The 9,821-nt window shown below is 48.3% G+C and overlaps 2 non-coding genes and 1 pseudogene across 2 annotated transcripts; 1 reads left to right on the plus strand and 2 right to left on the minus strand.

Annotated features, from left to right (window-relative positions):
- Positions 1-5,868: 5,868 nt before the first annotated feature.
- On the minus strand, positions 5,869-8,542 carry LOC134761508 (forkhead box protein O1-like; annotated as a pseudogene).
- TRNAL-AAG (transfer RNA leucine (anticodon AAG)) lies at positions 8,441-8,522 on the plus strand. Its single transcript has one exon. It is a non-coding gene; the product is annotated as a tRNA-Leu (tRNA).
- Positions 8,543-8,851: 309 nt separating the features above from the next.
- TRNAV-CAC (transfer RNA valine (anticodon CAC)) lies at positions 8,852-8,924 on the minus strand. The gene has a single exon. It is a non-coding gene; the product is annotated as a tRNA-Val (tRNA).
- Positions 8,925-9,821: the final 897 nt, after the last annotated feature.

The following is a 9,821-nucleotide window of genomic DNA, read 5'->3' on the forward strand; positions in this document are numbered from 1 at the left end:
CCGGCACTTCGGACTCTGCCCCCGACCCCTGCGGGCGGATGCGTGCACAGACTTAAGGCCTCCAAACCCTCCTTTAGTGGAGGCTGTGGATGATTTCCCATTTTAGTGCACACTCTTTCATAAAACACCCGCTCACTTAGATGATGTTCTTAGTTATGCTTGTAGCACGGTCATGCCCATCTCATGCAAGTCACATCCACAGACTTAGTCCCTGCTTGCACGTCTACCTATGCTGCCACTTGACCTAATTACAGGCCACAGTCAGAAGGAAACTTTTGCTGAAGGCCGTCTCCTGCCTGTAGGTGGAGGTGAAGGCCTAGCCCCGAGAAGGCCAGAAGATTCCCTTTCCTAGATGGCGGGGATAACAGGAGGTCTGTGAACCTGGGTGGGAATAATAGCAGAACTTATATTTTTCCTAATCACTAACTGAAATAGGGTTTTCCATTCTCAAAGGAGGCTACAATCCACAGTGGAATTAACAGGACCTTTATTGCTAATGGAAATCACAGATGCGGCTGAGGCGGGAGGATCTCAGGAGCCCCAGAGGTGGAGGCTGCAGTGAGCCAAGGTTGTGCCACTGCGCTCCAGCCTGGACAGCAGAGGCAGACTCTGTCTCAAAAACCAACAAAACACAAAGAAATCACAGATCCTTTCGTATCACATATCAAATCATAGTTCTTGTAAAACCAAACACTGCGTGTTCTCACTTGTAAGTGGGAGTTGAACAATGAGAACACGTGGACACAGGGAGGGGAATATCACACACCGGGGCCTGTCAGGGGTTAGGGGGCAAGGGGAGGGACAGCATTAGGACAAACACCTAATGCATGCAGGGCTTAAAACCTAGATGATGGGTTGACAGGTGCAGCAAACCACCATGGCACATGTATACCTAGGTAAGAAACTTACACGTTTTGCACGTGTAGCCCAGAACTTAAAGTAAAATTTTTTTAAAAAATCACTTATGCTCATTAGTACTTAAAAATCTTGATAATTGGCCTGACGGTGGCTCACGATTGTAATTCCAGCACTTTGGAAGGACGAGGTAGGTGCATCACTTGAGGCCAGGAGTTTGACACAAGCCTGGGCAACAAAACAAGACCCTGTCTGTACAAAAATTAGAAACAATTAACCAGGCATGGGAGCATGCACCTGTAGTCTCAGCTACTTGGGAGGCGGAGGTGGGGGGGATTGCTTGAGCCCAGGAGGTCTAGGCTGCAGTGAGCTGTAATCACACCACTGCACTCTGGGCTGGGCAACACAGCAAGACTCTGTCTCGAAAAAAACAAGTAATAAAAAATATATATATATAAAAGCATTATTCCAGGCCAGGTGTGTTGGCTTATGCCTGTATTCCCAGCACTTTGGGAGGCTGAGGCAGGCTTATCACGAGGTCAGGAGTTCAAGACCAGCATGGCCAATATGGTGAAACTCCATCTCTACTAAAAATACACAAAAATTAGCCAGGCATGGTGGCACACACCTGTAGTCCCAGCTACTCGGGAGGCTGAGGCAGAAGAATTGGTTGGACCCAGGAAGCAGAGGTTGCAGTGAGCCGAGATCGAGCTACTGCACTCCAGCGTGGGCAACAGAGCGAGATTCCATCTCAGGAAAAAAAAAAAAGGCATTATTCTAAGAAAGAGTTCATAACTTTTACCAGACTGGTGGTCCACGGCCACCCGTATTCAAAAGTCTTCAGACACTTGCAAATAGTGCAAAAGAGTTTTGAACCAGCTCGTGGTTTTCTGAAAGTCACCCCTTTACCAACTACCCAATTAAAAAAATGGGCAAAAGACTTAATAACTTGAATAGACGTTTCTGCAAAGAAGACATAGAAGTGGGATATGCATGTGAAAAGATGTTCAACATCACTAATCACTAGGGAAATGCAAATCAAATCCACAAGAAGATACCACTTCACATCCATTAACAAGAGGATTTTCAGAAAAACAGAAAACAACCAAGTGTTGGTGAGAATGTGGACAAATTGGAACCCTTGTGAACTGCTGATAGGAATGTAAAATAATACAGCCACTGTAGAAAATAGTATTGTGGGTCCTCGAAACATTAAACAGAATTACCATATGATCCGGAAATTCCACTTCTGGGTATAAACACAAAAAGATTAAAAGCAGAGAGTGGAAAAGACATTTGTACAGCAGTGTTCATAGCAGCATTATTCACAACAGCCAAAAGGTGAAAACCACCAAAATGTCCATTGAAGAAAGAGTAGATAAACAAAATGTGGTCTGTACACGTGATGGGCTATTATTCCACCTTAAAAGGAATGAAGTCCTGACACACGTTACAATATGCATGAACATTTAGTACCTTGTGCCAAGTGAAATAAGTCAGACACAAACCCCAAATATGGTATGATTCCACTTATGAGGAATAGTTTGGTCAGATTCATAGGGACAGAAGAATAGGAGTTACTGGGACTGGGTGGAGGAAGGAACAAGGAGTTATTGTTTAATGATTGTACTGTTTCTGTATGGGATGATTAAAACATTGAGGCTAGTGGTGATGATTGCACAAGAATGTGAATGTACTTAATGCCACTGACATGTACACTTTAAACTGTTGAAATGGCAAATTTTATGTTATGTATATTTTGTTACAATTTCTAAAAAAAGAAAGAAAAAGAAAAAACAATCCATTTAGAAAGTGGCAAAAAATGTGAAGAGATATTTCATGGAGGAGGAAATAAAGGTAGCAAATAAGTAAATAAGATGTTCAATAGCACTAGCCATTCAGGAAATGCAAATTAAGATGAAGGGGAAATATCACTGTATACCTATTGTAACAGCTAAAATTAAAAAAACAGCCAGGCATAGTCACGCAAGCCTGTCGTCCCAGCCGTCCCAGAGGCTGAGGAGGGAGGATCGCTTGAGCCCAGGAGTTTGAGACCAGGCTGGAAAGCACAGGGAGACCCTCCCCTTACCCCCGCCCTGGCAGTCCCCCTACTCCTACTCCCCACCCCTGCAGCCCCCTGCCAGTGTCTCAAAAAAATGAGATAACATCTATGCTAGCAAGAGTGCAGAGAAGCCAAATCTCATGCCAGGCTGGTGGAAATGTGAAACGATACAGCCACTCTGGAAAACAGTTTGGTTGTTTCTTCAGAAACTAAAAATTCACGTAGCCTATGACGTAGCAATTGCATTCAACCCTTTATCCCAGAGAAATGCAACAGAATGGCCAAACTGGAAAAAGCGCAAACTTTCAACGGGTGAGCGTTTAAAGGGACTGTGGTATATTTATAGCTTGAAATGCTACTCATCAAAAGAAAGAAATGAACTACTGTATTGATACAACTGGGATGGACCCTAAGGGAATTGTGCTAAATGAGAAAAAGCCAGGCGCTAGGGGCCATATGCTGTAATCATTCCGTTTATGTAACATTCTTAACATAACAAATTTGTAGAGACACAGAACAGGTTAGTGGTTGTCAGGGGCTAGGGACTGGAAGACAAAGGAAGTTGGAGAGGTTGTGTGTGGCTCTAAGAGTGTAGCACTGTGATGATGATGGAGCAGTTCTGATTCTTGATTGTGGTGATAGTCACAAGAAAATACACGTGATAAAATTGCTGCAGAGAACCACGCACACACACAGAAATTAATGCATGTGTAACTGGAGAAGTCCCAATAAGCTCTGTGGATTGTACCAATATCAATTCCCTGGTTTTGTTACTGTGCTATAATTAAGCAAGATGTCATCATTGAGGAAGGCAGGTACAAGGGATGTCCCTTTAATTTTCTTTTGGTTTTTGCTTTTTGAGACAGAGTCTTGCTCTGTCACACAGGCTAGAGTGCAGTTTCATGATCTCAGCTTACTGCAATCTCTGCCTCCTGGGTTCAGCGATTCTCATGCCTCATCCTCCAGAGTAGCTGGGATTATGGGCACGCACCACCACGCCCGGTAATTTTTTGTATTTTTTAGGAGATACGGCATTTTGCCATGTTGGCCAGGCTGCTCTCCAAGCCCTGACCTCAAGTAATTCACCCACCTCGGCCTCCCAAAGCGCTGGGATTACTGGGATTACATTTTTTACTTTATGAAACCAATACATGAGCCATCATGCCCAGCCCCTTTAATTTTCTTTGCTACTTTCTATGAATCTAAAATTGTTTCAAAACAAAAAGATGGTTTGCTTTTTTAAGTTTTAAAGATCCCAGATTCCAAATTGGTGTACTCTTGTAAGAAGTTAATAATCCTCTTTGGTGAGATGGGAAGATGCTAGGAGCCCTCCTAATGATGGGGATTGTGGTCCACTCATAAATCTGTGTGATTTTACAGACTCATTTCCTAGACCACACTGGAGGGCTCACTGTGGGGTGGAGAGGGTAGTGACTGAGTGGAAGGTCATATTATAAAAACACTTGGCTGAGACCACCTCTGCATGCTCACGAGGCCTGTAAAACACACACGGGCTTAGGAGCAAAGAGACAGCTGTATACACTCGTGAGATGCGCACTGTACTCTTTACCATAATGAATGAAATATCTGCACTGGGATGCAGCAACAATCCCAGTTTATTTCACTCCAGCACTGCTTATCCTCCCCTATGGAATCTCCCAACATCAGGGCCCCCAACATGAGGTCTGGGAAGATTTCATGACACAGAATCAAAGTTGTAAAAGTATAAGTGTTTATCTATAGTAAAATCACAACTAAGGATATAGACATATTGACTCAGGGAAAACTCAACAGAAAACAAAGGAGATTTGTGCACTAAATATGGATGTTTACCTCTGAGTGGTGGGGTTTAAGGTGTTTTTTATTTTGATAGGTTTTCTTAGATTTAGCTATTTTTTTAAAATGCATTTTTCTAATCAGGAAAAAAAAAAGTTTCTTGTACAGTGTGTGAGCAAGCGTGTTTTGATGAAAGTTCTCTCCAAAGAGGGTCCCTTGAGCAAATGTGGTTTAAAGGCGGAAAGCTCCAGCAGCAGCACTGAGGGAAGGATACCTTGGAGATCTGGGCCAGCGTGGTTACTGGGAGACATTTCTGAAAGTACAGGTGCCACTGCCAAACTAGGTTATGATTTTTTTTTAATTAGGAAATTCTCAGGGTATGCTCAAATTAAGCAAAAATAAAGAATAAAAAGGGGTTGCTCAGAGAATGGATGTGCAGATTTTCCCTCTCCTTTTTTACTTTATGAAACCAACACATGCTAACAGTTTGTTGCCTTTTTTCATGATTTATGTACACTTATGGCTTGAAGCAATTATAGCAAAGATTGTTCTCTTGTCTGTAAGTACATCAGCATCATCAAGTGCTTCTCAGAGAGTATGGGAACAGGAACGTGGAATCGCACTGTTACTAAACTGTGGTGGCAGAATGCAGGAGGGCAGGACCATCCCTGGCCACACAGGCAGGCTGTGCCCACCTCGAGGAGAGGCCAAGTATAATGCCACGATTGTTCATTTCCATAAACCACATCGCAGCTTTTACTGAATGACTACTCCCAGTCTAAACCCACAAAATAAACTTCTCGTTTAAAATTATTTATAAATTGGCTGAGTGTGCTGTCTCCCATCTGTAATCCCAGCACTTTGGGAAGCCGAGGTGGGTGGATCACTTGAGGCTACGAGTTCGAGACCAGCCTAGCCAACATAGTGAAACCCCGTGTCTACTAAAAATACAAAAAATTAGGTGGGTGTAATCCCAACTATTCTGGAGGCTGAGGCAGGAGAATCACTTGAACCCTGGAGGCAGAGGTTGCAGTGAGCCATGATAGATACTATTGGTATCTACTGCTTATATACAAAACTAGACAGCATACCAGGATCTGCGTCTTTTCTGCAGTTAACTCTGTTGTGAGTTTGGCACTTTATCGTAAAGCAATTTCCAGTGGCTCAGTCCTTATCTACAGCAGCACATAACTTGCACATCTGGCAAACATCTTGTACCGGAAAAACGTCTTTGCTGCCAAGTCTGACAAAAGGAAAAAAATGGAGGTTATTATAAAAAAAGAAAGAAAAGAAGGAAAAGAAGAAGGAGGAGGAGGAGGAAAAAGGAGAGAGAGAGAGGAAGGAAGGAAGAAAGGAAGGAAGGAAGGAAGGAAAAGAAAAAGAAAGAAAAAGAAAGAAAGAAAGAGAAAGGAAGGAAGGAAAAGAAAGAGGCTGGGCATGGTGGCTCACGCCTGTAATCCCAGCACTTTGGGAGGCAGAGGCAGGCTGGTCACCAGGTCAGGAGTTCAAAACCAGCCTGACCAATATGGTGAAACGCCATCTCTACTGAAAATAGAAAAATTCGCCAGGCATGGTGGCGTACGCCTGTAATCCCAGCTACTAGAGAGGCTGAAGCAGGAGAATCGCTTGAAGTCAGGAGGCGGAGGTTGGAGTGAGCCAAGATGGCACCACTGCACTCCAGCCTGGGTGACAGAGTGAGACTCCATCAAGAAAGGAAGGAAGGAAGGGAAAGAAAGAAAGAAAAAAAGAAAGAGAGAGAGAAAAAGGAAGGAAGGAAAAGAAAGAAAGAAAGAAAGAAAAAGAAAGGAAGGAAGGAAGAAAGCAAGCAAGCAAGCAAACAAGCAAGCATCGTGGTGCCAGGTGAGGACTGGGTGGACACAGTTAATGATGTTGGTGACGAGACAAGACTGAGATCACCCAAAAAGCTTTCCATGTTTCAGGATTATTTGTCTCAGACTGGGTGGAGTAGGGGCATCTTTGCCGCAGATGGCGGGTACCTCACAGAATGCACGTCCCCATCTCTAAGATCGTCTCCTTTGGTTATAATGGGTGAAAGCCTCCCAGTAACAGTACTAGCATTCGAGCTAGTTCCAGGGCGAAATGGACTCCAGCTATCAAAGTCATCATTGCTGTGAGAGCCAGGGCTTGCGGGCCGTCTGGAAAATTGGGGTCCGGGGCTGTCCCCAGCACCCCCCTGGCTAGATTGCAGGATGCTTTTTTCGTGGCATCTCGGCTTTGCTCCGAGTGCATTTGTTGCTGCTGTCCATGGATGCAGCTCTTGTCCTAAGAGATCTCCCACCCTTGCCGCCCTCTGGATCCAGCATCCACCGAGCACTTTTTCCAGTCCCTTCATTCTGCGCGCGAATCAACTTGCTGTGTAGGGACAGATCATGGTGAAGTGAATTCCTACAACCCGCCGAGCTGTTGCTGTCGCCCTTATCCCTGAAGTAGGGCACGCTCTTGACCATCCACTCGCAGATCTGCGACAGCGCGAGCCGCTCCTCCGAGTTCTCGTCGGCGCTGGTGCTGAGGTCGGCGTGGGACAGGTTGCGCCACGCGTTGCGATGGGACGAGCTGCTCCTGCGCTGCTGCCCCGCGAGCGGCCCGGCGGAGGCGGGGTCCCGGGCGGGTGCTGCGTTAGCGCCGAGTGCAGGCCGCCCCCCTCGGGCCCTGGAAGTCCCCGCACAGCCCCCGGCGTCCGCGGAAATCCTCGCTGTCCTGCAGGAGGCTCGGGTTGCTCATGAAGTCGGCGCTGACGGGCGGGGCTGGAGGTGGCCGCGTGGGACCCGCGGAACTCCCGCCCGGGCAGCGGCTGGAAATCCGGGTCCACCTCCGCCCCCCGGGGCGCTTCGGCCCTGGGGACCCCTCCTTTCCCCTCCTTTCCCCTCCTTTCCCCTCCTTTCCCCTCCTTTCCCCTCCCGTCCCCTCCCCTCCCCTCCCGTCCCCTCTCCCCTCCCCTCCCCCTCCCCCTCCCCTCCCCCTCCCCCCTCCCCTCCCCTCCCCTCCCCTCCCGTGCCCCAGCCGTGGGCGAGCCAAGAAGCGGGAGAGCAAAGCACCGGGCGGAGGGGAGGGGGCGCGAGGAAGAGGCGGAGATTCGGGGGGACGAGGTCGGTTCCGCGGGAGACAGAAAGAAACTGGGAGCCAGGCGGGGGCGGGGGCGGTGGAAGCGCGAGCCCAGAACTGAGCCCGGCGGGGCCGTGCACGGCGAGGCTGCTCGGGGTCCGCGGTGCGGACTGGACCGCGGGCCGGAGCCCCGGGCCGGGGCGGATCCGGGCAGAGCGGGCGCCAAGCTCCAGGGGACGGGGCCGCGGACGGAAGGACGGACGGGCCGTGGCTGTCCCCGGAGTCGCGCCCTCTGCGCTGCCGCCTGTGGAGTGCGGCGCGGCGGCTGCAGGACTACGCGGCCCCGAACTGACGGGGTCTGCCCTGGTTTATTTCTTTTTATCTTTCTTTAAAGTGAGAGTGTAGGAGGCTTCCCCTCCTCTCACGCCGCCTCCCCAAAGAGGGCCAATGTGGGTGACTTTCTGAGTGGCCCCCAAAGCACATCCCGAGGCCTGCGCTTCGCGAATCTTCTCTGCCAGGGCGCTGGTGGAGCCGTTTCCCAGCCAGTGCCTCTGGCCCAGCGGATCCTGCTGGAACGCGGTGGTTCTGGGATGCCCTGTGGATTCGCCCCAACGCCTTGTTGGCTGAGGGACCCCGGGGATGTTGTATAACGAAGGAAAACGTGTAAATCCTTTCCAGCAGAAAGGTAGCGTGGCCGAGCGGTCTAAGGCGCTGGATTAAGGCTCCAGTCTCTTCGGGGGCGTGGGTTCGAATCCCACCGCTGCCAGCTTGTTGTGATTTCTTCATTTTGTCCCCTCATGAGTTACAAAAGGAGGATTCGTTGGAACTCGCCTTGGGCCACACCCTGGATTGGGGATTCCATTTGGCAGCGCGCAGGCGTCCAATGGACGAGCTTTGTGCGGACTTTGTGGGAGCCGGCTCCCTTGTCCACAGCAAGTGAGGTGGGTTCAGTTCTCCCTAGGTGCCAATGGTTGAGGCGGAAAGGCAACGGAATAGATACCCTCTTTCTCCTCAACAAGTTGGAGATAGCGGTGGAGTGTTTTAGGCTAGTCTTCAGTGTAATAAATTTGAAGCAATGAGGTGAAAAGTAGAAGTTGCTTCCGCCCGGTTTCGAACCGGGGACCTTTCGCGTGTGAGGCGAACGTGATAACCACTACACTACGGAAGCTTTCTTGGGTCCTTTGTGCCATCACGATGAGCCACCACACAAGGCCGCATTTTATTTCTCATGGTAACTGAGCTTCCTCCGTGCGTCCCTTCGAGCTTGGCTAATGGGCATGAGCACACAAGAAAAGGACCTGTCAGCACTTGGAAGGCTGAGACGGATGGACGGCTGGAGCCCAGGAGGTCGAGGCTGCACTAAGCTATGTTTGCGCCGCTGCACTCTAGCCTGGAAGACAGAGCAAGACCCTGTCTGGAAAGAAAGGAAAGACAGAAAAGAAGAGAGAGAGAAACAAGAAAAGCAAGTTTTCATGCCCGATGTGGTGGCAGAAGTGGGCATGGGAGTCCTGAGAGAGGATGTGGCGGCGACCTCAGAGAGAGGTGATGGTGGCAGTCTCGCTGTCTGGGTTCACAGTGGGCTTGGGGGTTGGACAGCAGGGGAGCGCTGGCAGCGTTTTCTGAGAGAGGGGACATTCGGGAGAAGATGGAGGCCATGAGTTTGGGTGTGGGACTGGAGCTTGTGGGCCTGGAGAAATTGGAATGGAAATGCCAGAGTAAGTCATCTCTTTCATTAGATAAAACACCATTTTTATTGTTCCATTATTTGCAAGAACTCTAGATTATCTAAACAGCCACTGCTATTGGACATTTAGATTATTTGCCTCCCATCAACATTGTGCAAGCCGTATGGGAGCTACGTTTCTGGCAATGTTTGGTACTGTCCACTTATTAATTTTTTTAACTTCTAGCCATTCTTGTGGCTCTTATGGTTTAAATTTGCATTTAGCTGATGAGGAGTGATCTTGAGCATGTGTTTAGGGACCATTTGTTTATCTTCTTTTGTGAAGTATATCTTTAAATATATTGTCTATTAAAAACAAGCACAAACAAACAAAAAACAAAC

Source organism: Pongo abelii, chromosome 4 (assembly GCF_028885655.2).
Source record: "Pongo abelii isolate AG06213 chromosome 4, NHGRI_mPonAbe1-v2.0_pri, whole genome shotgun sequence".
NCBI lineage: Eukaryota > Metazoa > Chordata > Mammalia > Primates > Hominidae > Pongo > Pongo abelii.